Source organism: Rhododendron vialii, chromosome 3a, assembly GCF_030253575.1.
Source record: "Rhododendron vialii isolate Sample 1 chromosome 3a, ASM3025357v1".
In the NCBI taxonomy this organism is placed as follows: domain Eukaryota; kingdom Viridiplantae; phylum Streptophyta; class Magnoliopsida; order Ericales; family Ericaceae; genus Rhododendron; species Rhododendron vialii.
The window spans coordinates 3,222,920-3,247,756 of record NC_080559.1 but is presented as its reverse complement, the minus strand read 5'-3'; the positions used below and the strand labels follow the sequence as shown (position 1 = coordinate 3,247,756).

At 38.9% G+C, this 24,837-nt stretch overlaps 1 non-coding gene and 1 pseudogene across 1 annotated transcript; both read right to left on the bottom strand.

Annotated features, from left to right (window-relative positions):
* Positions 1 to 1,964: 1,964 nt before the first annotated feature.
* On the bottom strand, positions 1,965 to 2,165 carry LOC131321431 (U2 spliceosomal RNA). Its single transcript, XR_009198477.1, has one exon. It is a non-coding gene; the product is annotated as a U2 spliceosomal RNA (small nuclear RNA).
* Positions 2,166 to 18,931: 16,766 nt separating this feature from the next.
* On the bottom strand, positions 18,932 to 19,101 carry LOC131321536 (U2 spliceosomal RNA; annotated as a pseudogene).
* Positions 19,102 to 24,837: the final 5,736 nt, after the last annotated feature.

Sequence of the window (24,837 nt, the reverse complement as noted above, 5' to 3'; positions counted from 1 at the left end):
AGGGGTTGGGGCTTTCATTTTCTCTCGTAAGTTCTATTTTTTGCATTAGTTTGCTTGAATGCAAGTGATACTGTAATCTTATTGTCATGCTTTCAGTCTTTCAAACTATGCAATGGATTCGTTCACAAACTATGCAATGTTAAATCTTATTAAAAATGTATAGTAATACGGGTTGTATCGATGAGGTAGAAATCGTTTTCAGTGAAATTGATAGAAGGGATGTTGTTTCTTCGTACATTTCAAGACAGTATACTAGCGTCGTTCTCGTTCGATGCACGGGACAAACAACAAATTTTGTGCGAGCTCGATATTTTGTAGCGGAACCACACAACTATTTTGTCCCGTGCATCAAACGGGAGCGACGCTAGTTGATAGAAAAGCAACTTGGGGTGTGTGCTATTCCTCTAGAACAACATGCGTGTTGGGCCAATCCGGGCTATCCATGCTCAGCAATAGACAGCTCATATTGCATCTCAGTAGAACAACAATTGATGGTCGAGATCTGTTCGATCGAGATGCAATCTGAGCCATCCGTTGTAGTGTATGGACAGCCCAGATTGGCCCAACACACATGATGTCGCCTTAGCAGGCACCGCAGAAAAGATTGTTTAAGAAAAAAATATCAATGTGAATTTTTTTGGTTCCGTGCATTGAACAAATATTAAATCAAATTAATTTGAAACGAAAAAAAAAATCAAACATTGTACCCATTTAATACATTGGATAAAAAAAATATTGATTTTTTTCGATCCCATGTATCTAACGGGCATAACGCTAGTAATAAAAAATATAGTTTAATATTTTTTCGGTCTCATGTTTGATGAATTTGGAGTACCGCGTGACGAGATTCGTGCTGGGCATAGAATAATTTTTTCTAAGTCTCTCTCTCCCTCCCCCCTCCCCCCTTCCACGTTCCTCTCTCTCTCTCTCTCTCTCTCTCTCTCTCTCTCTCTCTCTCTCTCCACCTTCCCACGTTTTTCTCTCTCTTTCTTTTTTTGTTATAAAAAAAAAAAATTCAAACTTCTAGGAATTTAGGATTGAGGATTGAGAGGCTTTTGGTTTCAACTACATTTCTATAGTATATTGATAGATGATAGATAGATAGATTGTGGAAGTTTAAAATTGCTTTAACAAAATGCAAGGTGAAGTAAGGTCTCGCAATGAAACACAAGGACCAATGACCTCTGGAGTTTTTTTTTTGTTTTTTTTTTTTGGTCAAGAATTATGGAGTTCATAGCTAAAACATTTTGCACTTTTGAGCATGTTGGCATGGAATTCTGCGGTACATTTCATCTAAAGATAAAAAGTGAATGCTCCCGAGGAGCAATTCAAATGCGCCTGAGGCGCAATCACGAAATGAGAGGAAATGTGGATGAGCCCGTGGGGCGCAGCTTACATGCGCCTGGGGCGCACCCGAATTGCGCCTGAGGCGCATGTGATGCAGCAAATATTTTTATTTTGTGTTCGAGTTTTTCTAGTCTGAATTGTCAGGGGACTATAAAAGGCAATCCTTTAAGCATTATAAGGATTGTTAAAGCGTAAGAGAGGCACAAAAAGTCCATACGAAGTAATTCCATGAATTCCATCCATGAAGATTTCATGGCAAATATTTTTATTTGCAGGTATATACATGATTCAAAAGTTTAGAAATGGTTGAAATATGCAAGTAAAAATATGTGGTTCTTCGACCTGGGGCACTGTGCTCGGGATTTTCAAGGAGCTCCATCTTGGACCTAAAAAAGTGATCAAAATTTTGTACTGAGAGTTTTCCATATTTTTGGGGTTGGTTTGTATTTTTTTCCTTGGTAAGTAAAAATCCATGAAAACGAAAACCAAGTTACAAAAACTACAGAGTTCAGAATAGACTCACCAAAACAAACTGATAGGGAAAGAGACCTTAGCCCAGCAATTAAACGGATTTGGTTCTAGACACGAAGTAGCAGAAACCTTTGAACTTGGTTTGGGTAGGGTGCGCCAGGCCAAGGCAATACTGCAACACCAAGGCAACGCATGAGATGCCCCAGCCAATAGCGAGCTACTGTAGGGGACCCTCCCCCTCAAAAAATTAATTTAATAAAGAGTGAGCCGATGGCCCACATATCAGATATTAAACTAATAAGAATAGATACTACACTTGATCTTAGCCAGAAGGCCGAGAAAGGTATATCTTCGCTTCTCTTGGCTTGCTTATTTTATAGTTGTGCTTTCTCCCCTTTGTTTTTTTCCTTAGGTGATATGGAAAACAAACTCCAAAGTAACAAATTGGATTTTGCTGCTTTTACACATTCTGCTTGGTTTGTGTCGTATGTTCCACTCGGTTGTTTGAAGCCTCTGACCACCTCCTGAATCCGTGTGTCCCAATTTCATCATTGTAGTAACTGAATTTATTGAGTATAAGATTGCTTAGGATAAACACCACCACCACCACCAACAAACCCCTCTCCCCCCCCTCCCAAATTAGCCCCGTAGATAGCTACAGGTTTCCCATCCTTTATTAGGGGTCAAGGTTGAACATCTTGCTATTCTCTTTTTTCTTCCTTCTCTAAAAACATGATGATCAAAGATATTTCGATAATGAGCGCTACATCATTCCTTGGATGAGAAGCTTGGCTAGGTGTTCGACCATGGCTAAATACTTTCTCAAGTTCTTTCTTTCAGTAACCATCTAGGGAAAGTCTGTGGACATACATACGGAGCCTAACCTGCAGAATCCTTGTTGACATCAAATCATCTATGTCTCATGGTCGTCTACTGCATCAATGATCAAAACCAAACACTCTCACTCGAATGGAGAGAAACTTATAATAGGATCATACGCAATAACATTACAAAAAACTCACTTGAGAGCACCCCTCTGAGCTCGACTCCCTCAGGTTATCTCTCACCCTCACCACAAGTCTTGCCTTGGGTGAATCCATATGATGAAACGGTTTCTGATTATTTAATGAAGTGTGGAGAGCTCAATTAATCTTGTGGGCACTCTTACAGAATTAATGAACGAGTACCCTAGAACTGGGGATGTGTGCCTCAAATGGAACTTAGAATGTACGAAAATGTACTTTAGCCTTTGTCGCTCTGATGATCTTTGAATTGCTCTCCCTTCGACAAACTTTACATAAATAAAACTTTATTATTTTAATTGTTCATTCCCATCATCTTTTAATATAGTGAAATCCTCATTTATTGTTATATAATTGGTCTTAATCCGATGTAAAAAAAAGTACGAGCGTTTTATTGAAATAATTTTTTTCCCGACCAATTGAGGGTAAATTGGTCATGTATTTTGATGTTCAAATTATTTTCATCAAAATCAATGCAGTGGGAAAGTAGATTGGAAAAGCTTTCTAACGGTTTAAACCACGAGCAAATTGGAGTTCGGGAGTGTCTAGGGGGAGTTCGCAAAGTTGGAACAGGTTGTGCAATGTTCAAGATGCGCCCGGGGTGCATTTAAATGCGCCTGGGCGAGAAGGATTGCGCCTGGGACGCATTAATGTTGCTCAAATTTTATGGATTTGCCCCGGACACCCCTGAACTCCATTTTGTGCGTGGTTTGAACCGTTAGAAAGCTTGTCCAATTTGTTTTCTATCCCAAGTAGTTTGGATAAAAAAAATCATTTGTACATCAAAGGAAGTGACCATTTTACCCTCGATGGGTCAAAATATGATTCATTCCGGTATAACGCGTGTTTGTTTCTCATTTTAAATTGGATTAAGACCCATTATATATATATCAATAAATAGAGTTTTTAAAGTACTAAAAGATGGCGAAATCCAGCCATACAAATATTTGCGTTTCATTCTTGAAAACTAGATAGAAACAATACAACTACAAAAATCGTCGAAGCCACAACGACTAAAACACGTTCTACATTCGATTTGGTAATCAAATTACTATTCTAAGGTATCTCTTATTTTCTCAAGTGTTTCACAATGTTCATAGAGTATCGAAACTTCATCAAAGCATAGAAAAAATCATTTCATCATTGACATTCGCCCAAAGCGGAGCTTAAATATTTTTAAATTTAAATTTGGGTGTCTTGCTAAAACTACCAACACAACAAAAATTGAGAATATTTCCAAAAGAGAACACCGAAAAGGATTGGCTGTTTTTTCTATATTTCAGTCTACTGTCACCACATTACAACTACTATCTTTATATAGTGCCGCCACAACGGATTCCTAACATTCTCTATTCAGGAAAATATTCTGCGTGCATGTTCTACTTCTGGACACTCTCTGCATTGGGAATGATTCTCTAACAATGAGTAATATTTATTTCAACCCATTCCTCATTGAATCGCTAAAAATCACATGTGTATGCAAATAGCGGGAATATGGATGGAGAAAAAGGAACAGAAAACACTTTGAGATTAAATAGCTCCTTCATCTCCTTTTGAGAACAACACAAAAAGAAAAACAAAACACTTGATCGAACTTCTTCAAGGTTTGGTTCTGCAATTATCTGCACATCGCGATCATATATTTCTCAGAGTGTTTGAGTGTTGGGCAATAATCGGTTCGTAAAGTTTTGCTTCACTGTAAAAAAGTGGACTTAGAGATAGTTGTATTTTGAGGAAATAACATCACACAACCTGGTTTAGGGGGTGTATCGTTCATTATAAGGGAGAGTGCAGTTCCGCATGCCTCAACCAACCCCACAGGCTTTTCTAATATATTTTGGTTAACTATTTGATTACTTTTATTGGTGTCATTATGCAATTCTTCTAGCATAAAATCCTACATAATCTCGCATAGAATATAAAAAATTTCAACTGTAATTGGACATGACATGTTGATGTGCCCGGGCGCAAATGTGCCTGGGGCGCACTCAAATGGCACTTGAGGTGCATGTGATGCAGCAAATATTTTTAATCTATTTTTTTACTGAATTTTTCTAGTCCGAATTGGGAGGAGTAAAAAAAGGCAATCTTTTATAAGGATTGTTAAAGCATAAGAGAGGCACAAAAAGCCCGTACAAAGTGATTCCATGAGTTCCATCCATGAAGATTTCATTGACATATTTTTTGGTTTTCAAGTGTGTGTGTATGAGTGTATATCACACACACACGAGATTCAAAAGTTTAGAAATGGTTAAAATATGCAAGTAATCTGTGGATCTTGGACATGGGGGCACTATGCTCGTGATTTTCATGGAGCTCTACCTTGGTCCTAAAAAATGCTATCAAAGAACCCCATTGAAATAGATCAACGAAATTTTTTTATAAAAAAACGTGCAGCTAGGAGTAATAAGATGCGGCCAAGAGTAATAAGATACGGCCAAGATAAAAGTGTGATTAGTGTATGGTCTATTTTTGGACATCTTGGCCACGTCGTATTACTCTTGGCCACATCTTATTATTCATGGACGCCCTTTTTGACACTTGGCTGCGATTTTATGAAAGCGTTTTCCGTAACCATGCTTTCTAAATTTTGCGGCCAAGTATCAAAACAAGCAACCAGAAGTAATAAGATGCGGCCAAGGGTAATAAGATGCGTCCAAGATGTCTGAAAACAGACCATACACTAATCACTCTTTTATCTTGGCCGTATCTTATTACTCTTGGCCGCATCTTATTACTTCTAGCCGCACGTTTTTTTATAAGTTTTTTTTTTTCGTTGATCTATTTCAATGGGGATCGGCTTAAAATGAGGTGGGCCAGCTGGTCAAGCTCAATTCAGTCCACTATGTACTAGAGGCCCGCCTCAAAACCCAATTCCTCAATGGAAGCCCAACGCTCCAGTCACAATGATGGGTATACTAGTCACGCATTCAGAAAATCGCGGCCAAGTGTCAAAACGTGCGGCCAATAGTAATAAGATGCAGCCAAGATAAAAGCTGATTAGTTAATGGTTTGTTTTTGGACATCTTAGCTGCATCTTATTACTCTTGGCTGCATTTTATTACTCATGGCCCCATGTCAAAGTTTTGACACTTGGCCGCAATTTTTTGAAATCGTGTTCCATAACCATGCTTTCTAAATATTGCGGCTAGATGTCAAAAATTGCGGCCATGAGTAATAAGATGCGTCAAGATGTCTGGAAATGGACCATACACTAGTCACGCTTTTACTAAAAAATGCGGTCAGGAGTCAAAACATGAGGCCATGAGTGATAAGATGCGGCCAAGATGTTCGAAAACGGACCCTACACTAATTGACAGAAGGGATATTGTTTCTTAGAGTATCCTGATTTCTTGTTACATACTTACATTTCAAGACAGGATATATATCATGGAAGTTGACAAGTGCTTCAACAAAATTCAAGATAAAGTAAGGCCTAGCAGGGAGACATTAAACTTAATTAAGTATTTTCAGCTTCAAGGGAAAATGGTAATAGTTTTCAAGTCAGAAAATTGCACGGTTTTGCTATTGAAAATGGACTTTATGACAGTGTTCTCCAAACTTCGTTGTTGGATTTTTATGCAAAGGGCGGGGACATGGAGAGAGAAGTTCATGGGAACAAAAAAAACAGGGGAATATGCATCAAAAAGGCCGTTGGATTTGGAACCCAGTAATGCAGGTTATTACACTTAGTACTGTTCAAGCTGTTGTTGAGAGGTGGGATGTAGTTGAAGAACTACAGAGATTTATGAACGACAATGATTTGATAAAGAAGCTGGGGTACTGTGGACCTGCGTTGAAGCCAAAGGATTGATCCATGGTTTTGCTTCTAGAGATCAATCACTGCCCCAAATGCTAGAAATCTACCAGCCTGGCCATGGATGTCATATGTAGGAATTAAATTGTTTTGTTTCCTTTTGAAAGTGCCTCAAGGCCCAATTTTTTTGTTCAAGATTTGTCTCAAGAATAATGGAGTTCACGGTTAAAACATTTTGCACTTTTGAGCATGTTGGCATGGAATTTAGTGGTTCATTACATCGAAAGAGAAAAAAGTGAATGCTCCCGAGGAGCAATTCAAATGCACCTGAGGCGCGTTATGAAATGAGAGAAAAAAGGATGCGCCCGGGGCGCGTTCAATTGCGCCTGAGCCATATTACAAAAACAGAGAAAATGAATCTGTTGGATTGAACTCCATGATCAAATAAACGAGAAGAGAATGTATTGTACCAAGTGTTTACTGAGTTTTCTTCCTCAATGAATATATATTGATATATGGTTTTTCAGATTTTCAACTTTTTATGGTGCATTCAATTGCGCCTGTAGCTTATTGGAATTATTATTAGGATAGACGGAGGCGTTTGGAGGAAATCATGAGAGAAAATAGGATGCGCCCGGGGCGCGTTCAATTGCACCTAGGGCACGTTACAAAAAGAGCGAAAATGTGGATGCTCTCGGGCGCAACTTAAATGCGCCTGGGGCGAACTCGAATTGCGCCTGGGGCGCATGTGATGCAGCAAATATTCTTTTTGATTTGTGTTTTACTGAGCTTTTCTAGTCCGAATTGGAATGCAGACGACTAAAAAAAGGAATAAGAGAGGCACAAGAAGCCCGTACGAAAGTGATTCCATGAGTTCCATCCATGAAGATTTCATTGACATATAATTTGATTCTCAGGTATATATATACAGGATTCAGAAGTTTAGAACTGGTTGAAATATGCTAGTAATCTGTGGTTCTTTGGACCTGGGGGCACTGTGCTCGTGCTTTTCATGGAGCTCTATCTTTGAACTAAAAGAGTGATCCAAATCATGTATGTATTTGACTCGTCAAGTTTGTCACACATGCTACAAATCTCACCAATCATATTAGTCTGTAAATTTTAAGCCAAACGTGTTTTTTTCATGCTAACACCGAATCACTACGATCATTACATACTTTATGAGCTGAACAAGTATGAACAATTTGAATCACTCATATGAGTCCCCAAAAGAACAGCAGGCCTACTACTAAACCGAATCTCGTGGTTATTCTATAAGCCAATGTATCTTCACGCTAAGTAGAAATTTAAATTGCTCGGTGCTCGCCCACATACTCAAATAAGTCTAAGAAACTAGTAATGTGGGAAGCAATTGCATTCTTCTGTGTTGAAAAAAATTGATTTTGAAAATGTATAGTAATGCGGGTAGTATCGATGTGATAGAAACCTTTTTCAGGACAGAAGGGATGTTTCTTAAAATATATTGATTTCTTGTTACATTTCAAGACAGGATATCATGGAAGTTGACAAGTGCTTCAACAAAATTCAAGATGAAGTAAGGCCTAGCATTGAGACATTAAACTTAATTGCGTATAGTTTGCCCGCCCAACATTGTTTTGAAACAGTACATAAAAGCAAGAAGGGTACTGTATGTGAAGGATTCGTTTATAAACGCCACTATGTTCCAACTTATTGTCATGCTTTCAGATGTCTTTTCCTTCAGTAATGGAGTTGAATCCTTACAATATCAGTTGATTAATGATCCGCTTAGGACCTTCCCCAGTGACACAAAGTGAATATTATCTCGTGTCCTTGGATTCTTGTTTCTTTGACCTCTTATGTTTTTGGAGGAGCGCTCTATTTTGGTCCATGTCAACAAAACTGCCAGTAACTCGGCCATCTTTTATACCAAGGTTCTCTGTTTTTCGAGCAAACGAATCAAACATGGCGTTATGGTTTGTCATCAAAACATGGGGTCTTGATTCGTTGTGTATTCTGATCCGCTGTTCTTGTTGTTGAAATGCTTCCATCTAAGCTTCTTGGTTCGGTTATCTGGTTTTTGATTATAGGGAGAGGCATCTCTGTAATTTGGTTTTCGAAGATCAAAGCTACAGAAAAGCGAGGGAAAGAAATCATATATATGGCTCTTCTCTTTCTTCGGATTCTTCCCAACTGTCTAGTACATAGTATATTTGATCTGCCTCATGAAAAATACAATCCAGTACGCAATAAGATTGAGCTGAAGGATTGGTAGTGGCTCCGCTGGATAACTCAGAGGAAAAGTTTTGAAGCAAATTAGCAGTGCAAAACTTGTTTGGTTTCCGTTCGAAGAAATGATTAACCACCAGTTTTTCTAGTCGGCCTTTGCAACTACAAACCTGTTGGTGGAGAATCCATCAATCTAGAGCCTCAACCATCCATTGAGGAAGCATAATTTTGTCTTTGGAACCAGAATTATGGAGTTCACAGTTAAAAACATTTTGCACTTTTGAGCATGTTTGGCATGGAATTCAATGGTTCATTACATATCGAAAGAGAAAAAAAGAGCAATTCAAATGCGCCTGAGGCGCATTATAAAATGAGAGAAAAAAGGAAAGATGCACCTGTGGTGCGTTCAATTGCGCTTGAGCCACATTACAAAAAGAGAGAAAATGAGGATGTGCCTGGGGCGCATGTGATGCAGCAAATATTTTTAAATTGTTTCTTACTGAGTTTTCTAGTCCGAATTGGCAGGAGACTAAAAAAGGCAATCCCTTAAACATTATAAGGATCGTTAAAGCATTAGAGTGGCACAAGAAGCCCATACGAAGTGATTCCATGAGTTCCATCCGTGAAGATTTCATTGAAATATGTTTTGATTTTCAGGTACACATGATTCAAAAGTTTAGAAATGATTGAAATATGCAAGTATAACCTGTGGTTCTTGGTTTGGGCCGGTTGGTTGGTGCTCTTATTCTTGCAAACTGGGTTAGAAACACGAGAGTTTGCTTAGATGAAACATAATTTCCTTGATGTGCTTTCACTTTTATTGGCTTTTGTTGCAATTCCAATGGTAAATTCTTAGAAATCTGCAAGCAAACAAAAACTGGTACATGTGTATGTATGTATGCGTCTAGGAGTATAATGCATTTAGATGTGTGTGTTCACTTTGTAGTGTATCGATTCCGAGTCCTTGCAGCGGATGGAGGTGGCATTAGAGTGAAAAGACGCGGACGATTGAATCTGTTTTCGGACATCTTGGCCCCGTCTTATTACCTCCGGCCGCATCTTATTACTTCTGGTCAATCTTATTGACACTTGGCCGCAATGTTTTGGAAGAATGTTCCGTAACCACGCTTTCAAAAAAGTGCGGCCAAGAGTAATAAGACACGGCCAAGATGTCCGAAACAGACCATACACTAATCACGCTTTTAACAATAGTAAGCAAGAAGAAAACGTGCGGATCAAAAAAAAGAAAAGAAGAAGAAGAAAATGCGATTTACCTTGAAGAAGTCGTTGGTCTTCTCTCACAATTAGATTTACACGTAGAAATCCCCAGAATCCAAAATGCTGCTCGATTACTTGAGTTTTTATCAGGAATGAGAGCCCTCTTCCAGATGGAGAAAGAATGCTTCTAATGAGGTCCATCATTTCGACATGGCCTTAAATCTCAGGGAATTGATTTATTGGTCAACATGAGTTTGATTCTTTTCTACAAGTAATTCAGAAACTACCCATACAACCGCTACTGATCAAGAGTCATTTTACAACTGAAATTCAGTGAACTTGATCAATCAACTGATTCATTGGATGGAGAACCAATTCCCTTCAGATTCACCTTGAACAATCAGTAGCGAAAAACAATTGCGAAATTTCAGAGAAAGAACTTATGATTGAAAGCTTGCGAAATCTCAAGCTTTCAATCAGCTTTTTTTTTTCTTTTTCTTTCCTTCTTACTTTTACGTACGGCCCATTCTGAGCACTTGGTCAACAAACTAGCTTCAACTATGGATACTTGTACTTGGTTATGTTGATAAACATTAAAAAAAGAACCTTGGAAAACTTCAACTCATAAATTGAACACTCATGAATCAAGATTCATATGGAAAATCATAACAGCAATCAAGAAACTAATAACATTTTCGGATTAAGGGCCAACCTATCAAGGGAAAAAAATTGATTTGATAGAGACCCAATTGAAAGGATTTAAGCTTCGTCTTCATTCACGGCTAAACGATTTCTAGAGCTCACATTCATCTTCACAAGAATACAAAACATCTCCCCGTTGTTCGGGTTGGAGTTTCTCTTCTTCTTTTTTTTTGGTCAAAAAGAATTTTAGTCTGAGTTTTCCTATAAGAAAGGAATTTTTTTTGTCTTTATTAAAAAAAAAATTCAAATTTGTTAGTTTGCGTCAAATTTTTGTCAACTATTGATTTGACTCGACGAGGTGAGTTGGAAAGTGAGAAATTATGACCCAAACTTAGTTTTTTTTTTTTTCCAAAAAAGGCCAAACTTTTTGGACTTTTTCTTATTTTTTTTAATAATATTTGACTTTGGGTCATAATTTTATAGTTCTTCGATTTCTCTCGTTGAAACGAACTAATAATCCATAAAAAAAAGTGGCGGAAAACTAACTAACGCGAAACGAAATTGAATAAAGAGGGAAAAAATAAATTAGGGAAACATTAATCTTGTAAAAGTATCAATCCCCAAAAGAGAGCCAGGAAAACATTTTGGGGCGATTGGAAGATTTTTAAAAGTTTTTTTTTTCCGATCTATTTCAATGGATTTCGGCCAGTTGGTCGACCTCAATTCAGTCTACTAAGTCCTAGATGGCCGTTTCAAAACCCAATTTCTCACTAGAAGCCCAACGCTCTAGCCGCGATGACAGGTATACTAGTCACGCTTTCAAGACAACGCAGCCAGGTGTCAAAACTTGCATCTAGGAGTAATAAGATGTGGCAATGAGTAATAAGATGCGGGCGGCCAATATGTTCGAAAATATAAGATAGGCACAAGAAGCCTGTACGAAGTATTTTCAACTTCTAGGGAGAATGGTAATCGTTTTCAAGGCAAAAATTGCATGGTTTTGCTATTGAAATGGACTTTATCACAGTGTTCTCCAAACTTCATTCCTTGGATTTTATGCAAAGTACGGGGATATGGATAGAGCAGCTCAAATTGTTTAGACAAATTCCCTTTAAGAATAGCACCGCTAGTTTCAGAATCATACTCAAAATGCCCTCCATTTTGAGAATGCCATAGAAGAATTGTTCCAACAAATGGGCAATGGAAGTCTAGAACCTGTGGTTGAAATCTTTTTTTTTTTTTTTTGGAGGAGTTCTGCGGCTGAAATCTTTAAAAGCCTCATCGTTGTGTATACTAATATTGGCAGCTTAAAACTACCTGTGGCTGATAGCTAGGATGATAGATAGTGAATTCATGACATGGACATCGGTTATTAAGGGCTATGGATCCTATGGGCTAGGTTTTGAAGCCCTGCAAATTGTTCGTCAAATGGTGGAAGAAGGACTGGAGCAGAATTGTATTGACCTTCTTGAGCTTATTATCTACTTGTAGCCACTCTTGGCCTTCTCAGTGAAGGCTGTAGAGTCTTTTATGCCATGAAATGGAGATTCGGAATGGAACCAGATCGATCTGAATCATTACACTTGTATCGTGGATTTGTTGAGTCAGTCTGGGAAGCTCAATGAGGCTTTAGGTTTGGTTCCGAAACTAGTGGCTTTTCCATGAGCTGGTCCGGTTTGGGAGTGCTACTTGCAGCCTGAAGAGTTCAATAGGAACAAAACAAAAAGAGGAATATGCAGCTAAAGGCTCTTAGATTTGGAACCCAATATTGCTTGCTATTACACTAAGTAATGTTCAAGCTGTTGTTTAAAGGTGGGATAGAGTTGAAGAAGTACGGAGAGGTATGAACGACACCGATTTGATGAAGAAGCCGGGGTGGAGCGGCGTTGAAGCCAAAGGATCGATCCATGGTTTCATTTCTTGAAATTGATGACACGCTCAAATGCTTGAAATCTATGGGCCACTGGATGTTCTATGTTGGAATGAAATTACATCAAAAATGAAAAACAATGCTCCCGAGGTGCAATTCAAATGTGCTTGAGGCACCTTACAAAATGAGAGAAAAAAGGGTACGCTTGGGGCGCGATTCACTTGCGCCTGAGGCACATTACAAAAGTGTGTAATTCAAGATGTCTTATTACAGTGTTGATGTCAACTGTCTGTAGCCTTACAGTTGATGCTTTTTAAGCCTTTTGTTTCTTTTCACTGAAAATCTGAAACTTGGTAGGAGTAATACATACATGTATGGTAACTATAGAAGTTTTCAAGATCATGTTAACTACACTTCAGATATTGTTTACCAATTGTCATGTTGGATTGTGACTTTTGATTTCCCATGAAAACAATAAATATTGCATCAAATAAGGGCTTTTCTCATTTTAAAGACAATTGTCTGACTCTGCAACTATTTTGCCACAACCATTTGCCTGCATGACCTCTCTCCAATTTCAAACGCATTTATTTGACAGTTTCGCTTTTTTTTTTTTGTCTGGCAAAAGATGATTTTATAAAAGCTCGATAAGTTTACAAACGCCACTGTGTTACAACTTATTGTCATGCTTTCATATGTCTTTTCCTTCAACAATGGAGTTGAATCCTTACAATATCAGCTGATTAATGATCCAACTTACGACCTTCCATAGTGACATGATGTTAATATTATCTCATGTCTATTTTGGTCTGTATCATGTCAACAAAACTGCCAGTAACTAGGCCATCATTCATACCAAGGTTCTCTGTTTTTCGAGCCAATGAATCAAATATGGCCTTATGGTTTGTCATGGATGGCCCAGTGATGATTGCAGAAGAATTGAGCTTCTCTTAACACAGGGTCTTGATTCGTTGTGTATTCTGATCCGCTGTTCTTGTTGTTGAAATTCCTTCATCCAAGCTTCTTGGTTCGGTTATTTGGTTTTGGGTTATAGGAGAGGCACTTATGTGATTTGGGTTTTGAAGATCAAAGCTACAGAAAAGCAAGGGAAAGAAATCATATGGCTCTTCTCTTTCTTCCCAACTGTCTAGCACGTAATATGTTTGATCCGCCTCATGAAAAATACAATCTAGTATGCAATAAGACTGAGCTGAAGGATCTTTACCTTTAGTCTTGGTAGTGGCTCCACTGGATAACTCAGAGGAGAAGTTGTGAAGCAAATTACCAGTGCGAAGCCAACTCACTTCCGATCGAAGAAATAATTAAACACCAGTTTTCAATCGACCTTTTCAACTACAAACAAGTCGGTGGAGAATCCATCTAGAGCCTCAACCATCCATTGAGGGAGCATAATTTGTATTTTGAATCAGAATTATGGAGTTCACAGTTAAAACATTTTGCACTTTGAACATGTTGCCATGGAATTCAACGTTCATTACATCAAAAGAGGAAAAAGTGAATGCTCCTGAGGGGCAATTTAAATGCGCCTTAGGCGCATTACGAAATGAGAGAAAATAGGATGCGCCAGAGACGCGTTCATTTGTTCCCGTGGCACATTACAAGAAGAGAGAAAATGTGGATGCGCCCGGGCGCAAATTAAATGCGCCTGGGGAGCACTTGAATTGTGCCTTAGGGCGCATGTGATGCAGTAAATATTTTTAATTTGTTTCTTACTGACTTTTTCTAGTCCGAATTGGTAGGCGACTAAAAAAAGGCAATCCTTCAAACAATATAGGGATTGTTAAAGCATAAGAGAGGCACAAGAAGCCCGTACGAAGTGATTTCATGAGTTCCATCCATGAAGATTTTATTGACATATACTTTGATTCTCAGGTTACATGATTCATAATTTGTTCTTCAATGCTTTGCAATTTATGAAGGAGATCATGGACCCCATAGTTTCCCATCCTTTGATTTGAGCTCACCCCAAAAATCTGTTATAATTTTACTGATAATGCCAAATCATCCCAGTTTATCCATGCTTATGATGAGCACCCAATATTGTAGATATTTGGTGCGACTAGTCCCATTTTATGTTGTTTTAACTTGCATTTATCTAGCTTTTATTTGATACTTCACGTAAGGTAAGTTTTTGTGTATTTCAGGTAATTCGTATAAATAAGGCGTGTTTAAACACCATGGACATGCCTCGAAGGAGTCCGAGCTTCCAAGACCAAGTGGCGAAGTGCCACCATTCTCTAATGAGCAAGATACGAAGCATCGGGTGAAGTTCGGAAGTGTCGGGTGCCAAGTTTTGAAGCTAGAGGCCATTTCTGCAGTTAACAAGGTTGTATTCATACAACCGTTTTGGTTGTATCCATACGGTGGCCTTATATTTTGGACAACTTCCTGCGTATCCATACACCATTCTGGTTGTATCCATACAGCTCTTCTACGGAGCATTCCCAACACAGGCTTAACATCTCGGTATCCATACAACCGTTTTGGTTGTATGGATACAGATTGCTTATTGGCAGCTTTTCACAGTTTTTCAACCTTTCATATTTGGAAACTTGCTACTTGTAGTAACCTTTTAAGATATTTTGAGAGAGGAAGTTGGTTTTTGTATAAATATCCCTCTCCTCTCTCCTAAAAAAAGGGTAGTTAGCTTAGGATAGTCTTTTTCCATTGTTGTTGCTCAAGTTTTCAAGCTTATTTTCCTTAGAACTCAAGTAAGTATTTGGTTTCATTTAATTTGTCGTGTATTAATGTTGTAGCTACGGACTAGATTCTTCTTTAAATTAAGTTTATTTTCGGTTCTATCGGTTTAACATGTTTTCCAATTCTAGCATGCTTTCTAGTCTTTTTCTTATGTGTGAGTAGTCGATTAGGCTTGGCCATGGGGTAATTAATGCCTCGTGACTCACGTTAATCTTGATTTTCTCAATCTTAGAACTTGAGGTTTGGTTTGTAAATGTGCGTGGTTCGCCTTTTATGTAACAAAACTTGTCGATGTTAACCTCCGGTGATCATATGCTTGCTCATATGGTTCCGTGAGCTATGTCTCGCCTCGTGTTTGCCAAAAGAACCAAAGAACTTGCTCGCTTTCCAAACCATGCTTCTAGTTCTTGACCTTGATGTTTAGTTTGAATGCAAGTCTTGGTGTTGTTTATCTCCGGTGATCATGTGCTCGCTCACATGGTTCCGGGAGCGATGTCACGCCTTGTGTTTAGCTTGTTATTCAAACTCTATATCAAGTCTAACCATTTTCATAGCTAAATCTTCAGGTTGATAGCCTATGCCGTGCGATTCAACCGTGTTTTCGTTGAGAATTGTTAGATGGCTTAAGTTACGGGCGTTAGTAACTCCATTGCCTTGCCATTTTTAATTCTTAGTTCAAACTCTTTTTCTAGTCATTTTCATAAGGGCAATTCTCACCTTTCAAAGGAAAACTAAAAGTTGGCCGCCTAAACGCCGAAAACTCTTACATCTAATCCGAACAAGCTATATTCGAACTCCCTGTGGATCGACTCGGACTTCCTCACTATACTATGCAAATCTTTAGTTGTAGTCTGGTTAATAAATAATTGAATTTGACGGCCGTTTGGTAAACTTCAACGACTACCGAATGGGCTTCGATCAGCTTATCCTAAACATGTATGCATGAAGCGGAAGCATTTCTTATGCTAGACTATGTTGTGAGAGCGTGATAATTAAATAGAGAACTCATGCCTTGGAAATCGATGATTGAGGGCTGCGGAGCCCATGGGCTAGGTTTTGAAGCCCTGAATTTTTTTCGTCAAATGGTGGAAGAAGGTATGGAGCCGAATAGTATGACCTTCTTGAGCTTATTATCTGCTTGTAGCTACTCAGGCAGTCTTAAGTGAAGGCTGTAGAGTCTTTTGTGCCATGAAATGGAGATTCGGAATGGGAAGCTCAATCTGGGGGCATTTGGTATGATTCTGAAACTTGTGAATTTTCCATAGGGTAGGATTTTGGGAGCGTTATTGGCAGCCTGTGGAGTTCATGGGAACAAAAATTAGGGGATCGAATATGTAGCAAAATGCCTAAAAATGCTGGCCACAATACTTAGTGAAGTTCAAAGCTATTGTTGAATGGTGGGATGGAGTTGAAGAAGTACGGAGAGTATGAATGACAACGATGTGATAAAGAAGCCGAGGTGCAGCATCGATCCATGGGTTTGTTTCAGGAAATCAATCGCACATTCAAATTCTTGAAATCTATAAGCCACTAGATGTTGTATGTAGGAATGAAATTACATCAACAGAGAAAAACTGAATGCTCCCATTGCACAATTCAAATGTGCCTGATGCGCCCTACATATGGTGTGAAAGGAAATAAAATGCGCCCGGGGCAACCATCTACCACATATGGTGTGAGAGGAACAAAATAATTTTCTAGGAAAAGTCTCTGCACATACATAGAGAGCCTAGCCTGCAGAATCCTTGTTGACATCAAACCCTCTATGTTCTGTTGGAGAAGAAGCAGCTCTGTATAGCTATAGCATGGAATGTGATTGAGTTGGTTCTAGCTTTCCGGTTTGTTTTTTTCTTAATGAAAGCAACTTTTTTTTTGAACTGCGAAAAAGAGATATTATATTAAAAAAGAAATCAAGCTCCAAGGATTGGCAAGAAGACAATCTGAACAACATGATGATCAAGATATTTCGATAATGAGCGCTATATCATTCCTCAGATGAGAAGCCTGGCTAGGTGTTCGACCATGGCTAAATACTTTCTCAAGTTCATCTTTCAGCAACCGTCTGGGGAATGTCTCTGGACATACATAGGGAGCCTAACCTGCAGAATCCTTGTTGACGTCAAGTCATCTATGTCTCATGGTCGTCTAATGCGTCAATGAACAAAACCAAACACTCTCACTCGAATGGAGAGAAACTTATTATAGGATCATACGCAATATCATTACAAAATACTCACTTGAGGAGCACCCCTCTGAGCTCGACTCCCTCAGGTTATCTCTCAACCTCACCAAAAGTCTTGCCTTGGGTGAATCCCGATGATGAAACAGTTTCTGATTATTTAATGAAATGTAGAGAGGTCAAAATGAATCTTGTAGGCACCCTGACAGATTTAATGAACGAGTACCCTAGAACTGAGGATGTGTGCCTCAAATGGAGCTTAGAATGTACGAAAATGTACTTTAGCCTTTGTCGCGTTGATGATCTTTGAATCGCTCTCCCTTCGACCAACTTTCATAACTAAAACTTTATTATTTTAATTGTTCATTTCCATCATCTTTTAATATAGTGAATTATTGTTATATAATTGGTCTTAATCCGATTTAAAATGAAAACAGTACGAGTGTTTTATTGAAATAATTTTTTTCACGACCGATTGAGGGTAAAATGGTCATGTATTTTGACATACAATTTATTTTCATCGAAATCAATTCGGTAGGGAAGTGGATTAGACAATCTTTCTAACGGTTCATACCACGAGCGAATTGGAGTTCGGGAGTGTCTGGGGCATGCCGCAAAGTTGGGACATGTTGTGCATTGTTCAAGAGAAATGATATAGGTACCGACCATGGAGGAGAGAAAACGTACCGACGGCCGCCGGCGGGCCGTCTCCGGCCACCGGACGGCCGATCCGAGCCGTCCAAAAATTCTAAAAAAAAAAACCGATGGGGCCTACGCGAGGATCAACGGCATCCGAGGTGTGTAGGGTACTTGATCCGAGCACTTTTTTTGTGTGTATATACACGTATATACATATATACAAGAAAAAAGGGTGCTCGGATCAAGTACCTTACACACCTCGGATGCCATTAATTCTCGCGTAGGCCCCATCGGTTTTTTTTTTTAGAATTTTTGGACGGCTCGGATCGGCCGTCCGGTGGCCGGAGACGGCCCGCCGGCGGCCGTCGGTACGTTTTCTCTCCTCCATGGTCGGTACCTATATCATTTCTCATTGTTCAAGATGCGCCCGGGGCGAATTGCAATGCGCCTGGGCTTGAAGGATTGCGCTTGGGACGCTTTAATGTTGCTCAAACTTTGCGGACTTGCCCCGGACACCCTGTACTCCAATTTGAGTGTGGTTTGAACCGTTAGAAAGCTTGTTCAATTTGCTTTCTATCCCAAGTAGTTTGGATAAAAAATCAGTTGTACATCAAGGGAAGTGACCATTTTACCCTCGATGGGTTAAAATATGATTCATTTCGGTAAAACGTGTGTTTGTTTCTCATTTTAAATTGGATAAAGACCCATTGTATATCAATAAATAGAGTTTTAAAGTACTAAAAGATGGCGGAATCCAGCCATACAAATATTTGCGTTTCATTCATGAAAACTGGATAGAAACAAGACAACTAAAAAAATTCATAGAAGCCACTACAGCTAAAACACGTTCTACATCGATTTGGTAATCAGATTACTATTCTAAGAACAGATACTACACTTGTAGGTGACCCTCCCCCTCAAAAAATTATTAATTTAATAAAGAGTGAGTCGATGGCCCATATATCAGATATTAAACTAATAAGAACAGATACTACACTTGATCTTAGCCAGAAGGCCGAGAAAGGTTTGTCTTCTCTTCTCTTGGGTTGCTTATTTTATAGTTGCATTTTCTCCCTCCTTTTTCTGCTTAGGCAATGTGAGAAAAATCTCCAAAGTAAAAAACTGGGTTTTGCTGGTTTTGCACTTTCTGCTTGGTTTGTGCCGTCTGTTCAACTCGATTGTTTGAAGCCTCTGAGCACCTCGTGAATCCGTGTGTCCCAATTACATCGTTGTAGTAACTGCTTAATTTATTAAGTATCTGATTGCTTAGGATAAGCGCTCCCCCTCTAAATTGGCCACGTAGATAGCTGTAGGTTTCCCATCCTTTATTATGGGTCAAGGTTGCATGAATGTCTCTCTACTCTCTTTTTTCTTCCTTCTATTAAAACATGATGATCAAGATATTTCGATAATGAGCGCTATATCATTCCTCGGATGAGAAGCCTGGCTAGATGTTCAACCATGGCTAAATACTTTCTCAAGTTCTTTCTTTCAGCAACCGTCTAGGGAAAGTATCTGGACATACATAGGGAACCTAACCTGCAAAATCCTTGTTGACATCAAATCATCTATGTCTCATGGTCGTGTACTGCATCGATGATCAAAACCTAACACTCTCACTCAAATGGAGAGAAACTTATTATAGGATCATATGCAATAACATTACAAAAAACTCAATTGAGGAACTCCCCTCTTAGCTCGACTCCTTCAGGTTATCTCTCACCCTCACCACAACTCTTGCCTTGGGTGAATCCTGATGATGAAATGGTTTCTGATTATTTAATGAAGTGTGGAGAGGTCAATGAATCTTGTGGGCACTCGTATAGAATTAATGAACGAGTACCCTAGAACTAGGGATGTGTGCCTCAAATGGAACTTAGAATGTACGAAAATGTACTTTAGCCTTTGTTGCGCTGATGATCTTTGAATCGCTCTCCCTTCGACCAATTTTACATAAATAAAACTTCATTAGTTTAATTGTTCATTTCCATCATATTTTAACATAGTGAATTATTGTTATATAATTGGTCTTAATTCGATTTAAAATGAAAACAGTACGAGCATTTTATTAAAATATTTTTTTCCCGACCAATTGAGGGTAAAATTGTCATGTATTTTGATGTACAATTTATTTTCATCGAAATCAATTCGGTAGGAAAGTAGATTGGACAAGCTGGGCAAGTCTGCAAAGTTGGGACATGTAGTGCACTGTTCAAGATGCGCCCGGGGCGCATCTCCATGCGCCTAGGCGTGAAGGATTGCGCCTGGGACGCATTAATGTTGCTCAAACTTTGAGGACTTGCCCTGGACATCCCCGAACTTCAATTTGCTCGTGGTTTGAACCGTTAGAAAGCTTGTCCAATTTACTTTCTATCCCAAGTAGTTTGAAAAAAAAATCATTTGTACATCAAAAGAAGTGACCATTTTACCCTCAATGGATCAAAATATGATTCATTCCCGTAAAACGCGTGTTTGTTTCTCATTTTAAATTTGATCAAGACCAATTGTATATCAATAAATAGTGTTTGTTTATAGAGTATCTACACTTCATCAAAGTGTAGGAAAAACCGTTCCATCATTGGCATTCGCCCAAAGCGGGGCTTAAATATTTTCAATTTTAAATTGGGTGTCTTGCTAAAACTATCCACACAACAAAAATGAGAATATTTCCAAATGAGAACACTGAAAAGGATTGACAGTATTTTCTATATTTCAGTCTACTGCCACCACATTACAACTACAATCTTTAGTGCCGCCACAACAGATTCCTGACATTCTCTATTCGGGAAAATTTTCTATAAACCAAGTTCATTCTATGGTACTTGTTGACTGACTAGTAGATTAATGACCGTTGTATCAAAGTACGTAATAGGTAGGGGTTGGGGCTTTCATTTCATCAAATAAGTTCTATTTTTCGCATAAGTTTGCTTGAATGCAAGCGATACTGTAAATCTGTTTCGTGGAAAGTTGTTGCGTATGTGACGGATTCATTCACGAACTCTGCAATGTTACAACTTATTGTCATGCTTTCAAATGTCTTTTCCTTCAATAATGGAGTTGAATCCTCACAAGATCAGCTGATTGATGATCAACTTACTACCTTCCCAGGTGAAAGGAAGTTAACATACATACATCTAAACTTCCTCTGCTAACTCTGTGTATTTTCTTATAAATGAGGAAGTGAATATTTGTCTCAATAATCAAGGGCCATGTGGATTCAGGTTTGAGCGATTCGGCTTTTGATCTCTTTCCCCACATTGAACCAAGCTATATTCTTGCTTCCGATTGGTATTTTGTTTGGAAGAAGGAATCTGAATGATACATTGTTTGGCTGCAACTATAATGAGTTTTGAATCAGAATGATGGATGTCTATGTGAAATGTTTGGTGCATTGGTTATGCCCTCTTGGCTGTTTGATGAAAAACTGAATGTCTATTTCAGTAGTTCATTACATCATAAAGGAAAAACTGAATGCTCCCGAGGAGCAATTCAAAAGGCGCATTAAAAAATGAGAGAAATTTAGTGGTTCATTACATCAAAAGAGAAAAAAGCGAATGCTCCCAAGTCCCAAGGAGCAATTCAAATGTGCCTAAGGCGCATTACTAAGTGAGAGAAAAAAGGATGCGCCCAAGGCGCATTCAACGAAATCAATAGCGAAATTTCAGAGAAAACCACCCCAAAGCCAAGTCGCTATGGTATCTCCTACCCTGGCTATAGGCTTATTTTGTGTATCATAATGAGTTTTTTGAAAACAGAAATAGCGGAAATGGGACGAAGTGACAAGGAAATATAGCCCGACAAAATGGCTTATTATAGTAGATCACCCCCATATGGGGTAATTCACATAGCAATTTCGCCAGACGCACCGAAGAAATAAACCGAGTGAAATGAGAACACGTCGGATTGACGAGAAGCGGAAGGAGCTCAACACCCACGTTGAGTGGATCCCCGCTCAAAGAGAGAAGAAATCCAATTTTTGGATCAAGTCGGTCAGGATCTCAGAAAAAAAGGGCCCCAGCTCGATCTATATTAAGTTAGTTTGGCGTGACAGCGGAGGCTTGCCATGGAGTCTCTTCGGAGTTTCTCATCTGCTGGACTGGGTCTCTATTCAAGTCCGGCAGGCGGCCGTTGTGGTCTGTCCATGGGAGCAGATTTCTTCCTTTACGCTTGCATTCTGTTTGTTGTTTCGATTACCTCTGTACCTTATTGTGTAATGGTTTGTACTGGGATTTTGTTTGAGATCTCTCTACATTTTCCCTGACGGGATTCTCATATCGACACCTAGTGTTGATTTGCTAAGATTAATGGCATGAGTCTCATCCCCAAGCATCACCCACTGGCCACTAGGGTTCGACTCATGACCTCGTAGTCACCAAACCACATGCTGGTTTTCAGTAAAGGCCATTATGTAACGGGATTTCGGACCTCCGATACCGTTACATATCTTATCGGCCATTACGTAATAGGATTTTAGACGTCCGATACCAATATTTACCTATTTATCGGTCTGATATAGTCTGATATACGGCCGTATCACCGATACCGTTGTGTTTCATGATACCGCCATTTAAAACCCTGCATGGGAGTAAGCTCCTGAGGTTGAAATATGCCAGTAACCTGTGGTTCTTGGTTTGGGCCAGTTGGTTGGTGTTCTTATTCTTGCAAACTTGGTTTGAAACACGAGAGTTCACATTTGATGAAACAGAATTTCCTTGATGTGCTTTCACCGTTATTGGCTTTTGTTGCAATTTCAATTGTAAATTCTTGAAATATCTGCTAGCAAAAAGGAACTAGTATATGCGTATGTATGAGTCTAGGAGTGTAATGCATTTAGATGTGTTGGTTCACTTTGTAGTGTACTCTTTTGATCGTTTCAGTTTGCCTCTTCGTTTCACTTTTTATTATACAATAATTCAACTGAGCATTTTACCAAACTCCAAAAGTAAAGCAAACAAGTTCTTCCTTCTGAGAATTGGGATCTTCCTTTTGAAGAATTGTTTGAATTTGCAAATGCATATCCTTGTACTCCGTAAAATGAATTTGAATTTCAGAATAAAATGGAGATGAAACGAGTTAGATAACAGTGGGTCAATAGGGGAGGCCATAGTAACATGCTTCATTACGAAGACGGTGCAATGTACCTACATTCGTTACATACGACATTTGCTTCGATTTTGAGTAGGTTGGGAAGGTACTGCGCATACAAAAGGCTCCTAGGAATGAATCTCCTAGAAACGGATATGATAGCTAGGATGGTCATCCGGCTCTGACGAATGATGAGTGCCTTCCATGGAAAGAAACTTAAGACCTTGTATCGGCATCAACCAGGGAAATAGCCAAGCAACTGTTTGTACAACATGTATTGAGCCCACTGTTAGGTTATGAACATGTTGATGCTGGGGTACAGAATGCAATTTGTTGCCACAACAAATTGCAAAGCTGCATGTAGACTTGTTGTTGGTTAACAATACACTACTATCCTTGGGATTTGGAGATGCATGTGCTTGGCAACGGTGCCGAGTGGCCGATCCAACTGTTCATCTCAGCGATCGACGGCTCGGATATTAATCAAGCAATGAACGGTTCAAATTTATATGCGCTTAGATTCAATACGAGCGATCCGTGCCGAAATGAACAGTTGGCACCCGCTTGGCACCGGGGTGCTAGGCAGCATCTTTGGCCCCGTTTGTGATCCATTGACTCCATTCAAGCAAGAAATTGGTAGGGCTAAAAAATTATGGTGTATGCTTGGACAGGTCTCTCTATTAAAATGTTACATGAATGAATTGCACAGACTTTTTTTTTTCCTGCCAAACAAAATATCTTTTTTTGTCTTAATTCAATTTTTTTTTTTTTGCATTTGTTAGTTTGCTTCAAATTTTTGTAAACTATCGATTTGTCTCGACGAGATGAGTCGGAGAAATGGAAAATTATGACCCAAACTCAATTATTTTTGGGAAAAATCCAAAAAAGGCCAAACAATATTTCAAACTTTTCAGACTTTTTCTTGCCTTTTTTTAAAATAAAATTTGAGTTTGTGTCATAATTTTATAGTTCTTCGATTTCTCTCGTCAAAACGAATCAATAATCCATAAAAAAACTTTGAATCAAAACTAACTAATGCAAAAGAAAATTGAATAAAGACAAAAAAAAAAAGAGAAGGGAAACATCAATATTGTAAAAGTATAAATTCCCAAAAGAGAGCCAGGAAAATATTTTGGGCCGACACAAAGATTTTTGAAAGTTTTTTTTTTTTTTTTTGATATATTTCAATGGGTTTTCGGCTTAAAATGAGGTGGGCCAACTGGTTAGCTCCATTCAGTCCACTAAGTCCTAGAGGCCCACTTCAAAACCCAATCCTCACTGGAAGCCCAATGCTTCGGCCATGATGACGGGTATCTAGTCATGCTTTCAGAAAATCGCGGCCAAGTATCAAAACAAGCGGCAGGAGTAATAAGATGCGGCCAAGATGTCAGTCACGATTTTACTAAAGAGCGCGGCCAGGTGTCAAAACAGGTGGCCGTGAGTAATCGATGCGGCCAAGAGTAATAAGAAGCTGCTATATGTCCGAAAACACATACACTAATTACGCTTTTACTAGAGTAAGCAAGAAGAAAACACGTGTTCCATAACCACTCCTATTCACTGGTGTTGGGGAAACACATAATTTTAGTGCACCCTCTCTAACTTAAGAACATTAAGGAAAGAATCAACTGTAGTAGTGGTCTGCCTTGGATACTTCTTCCTCTTCTAGTTTCTCGTC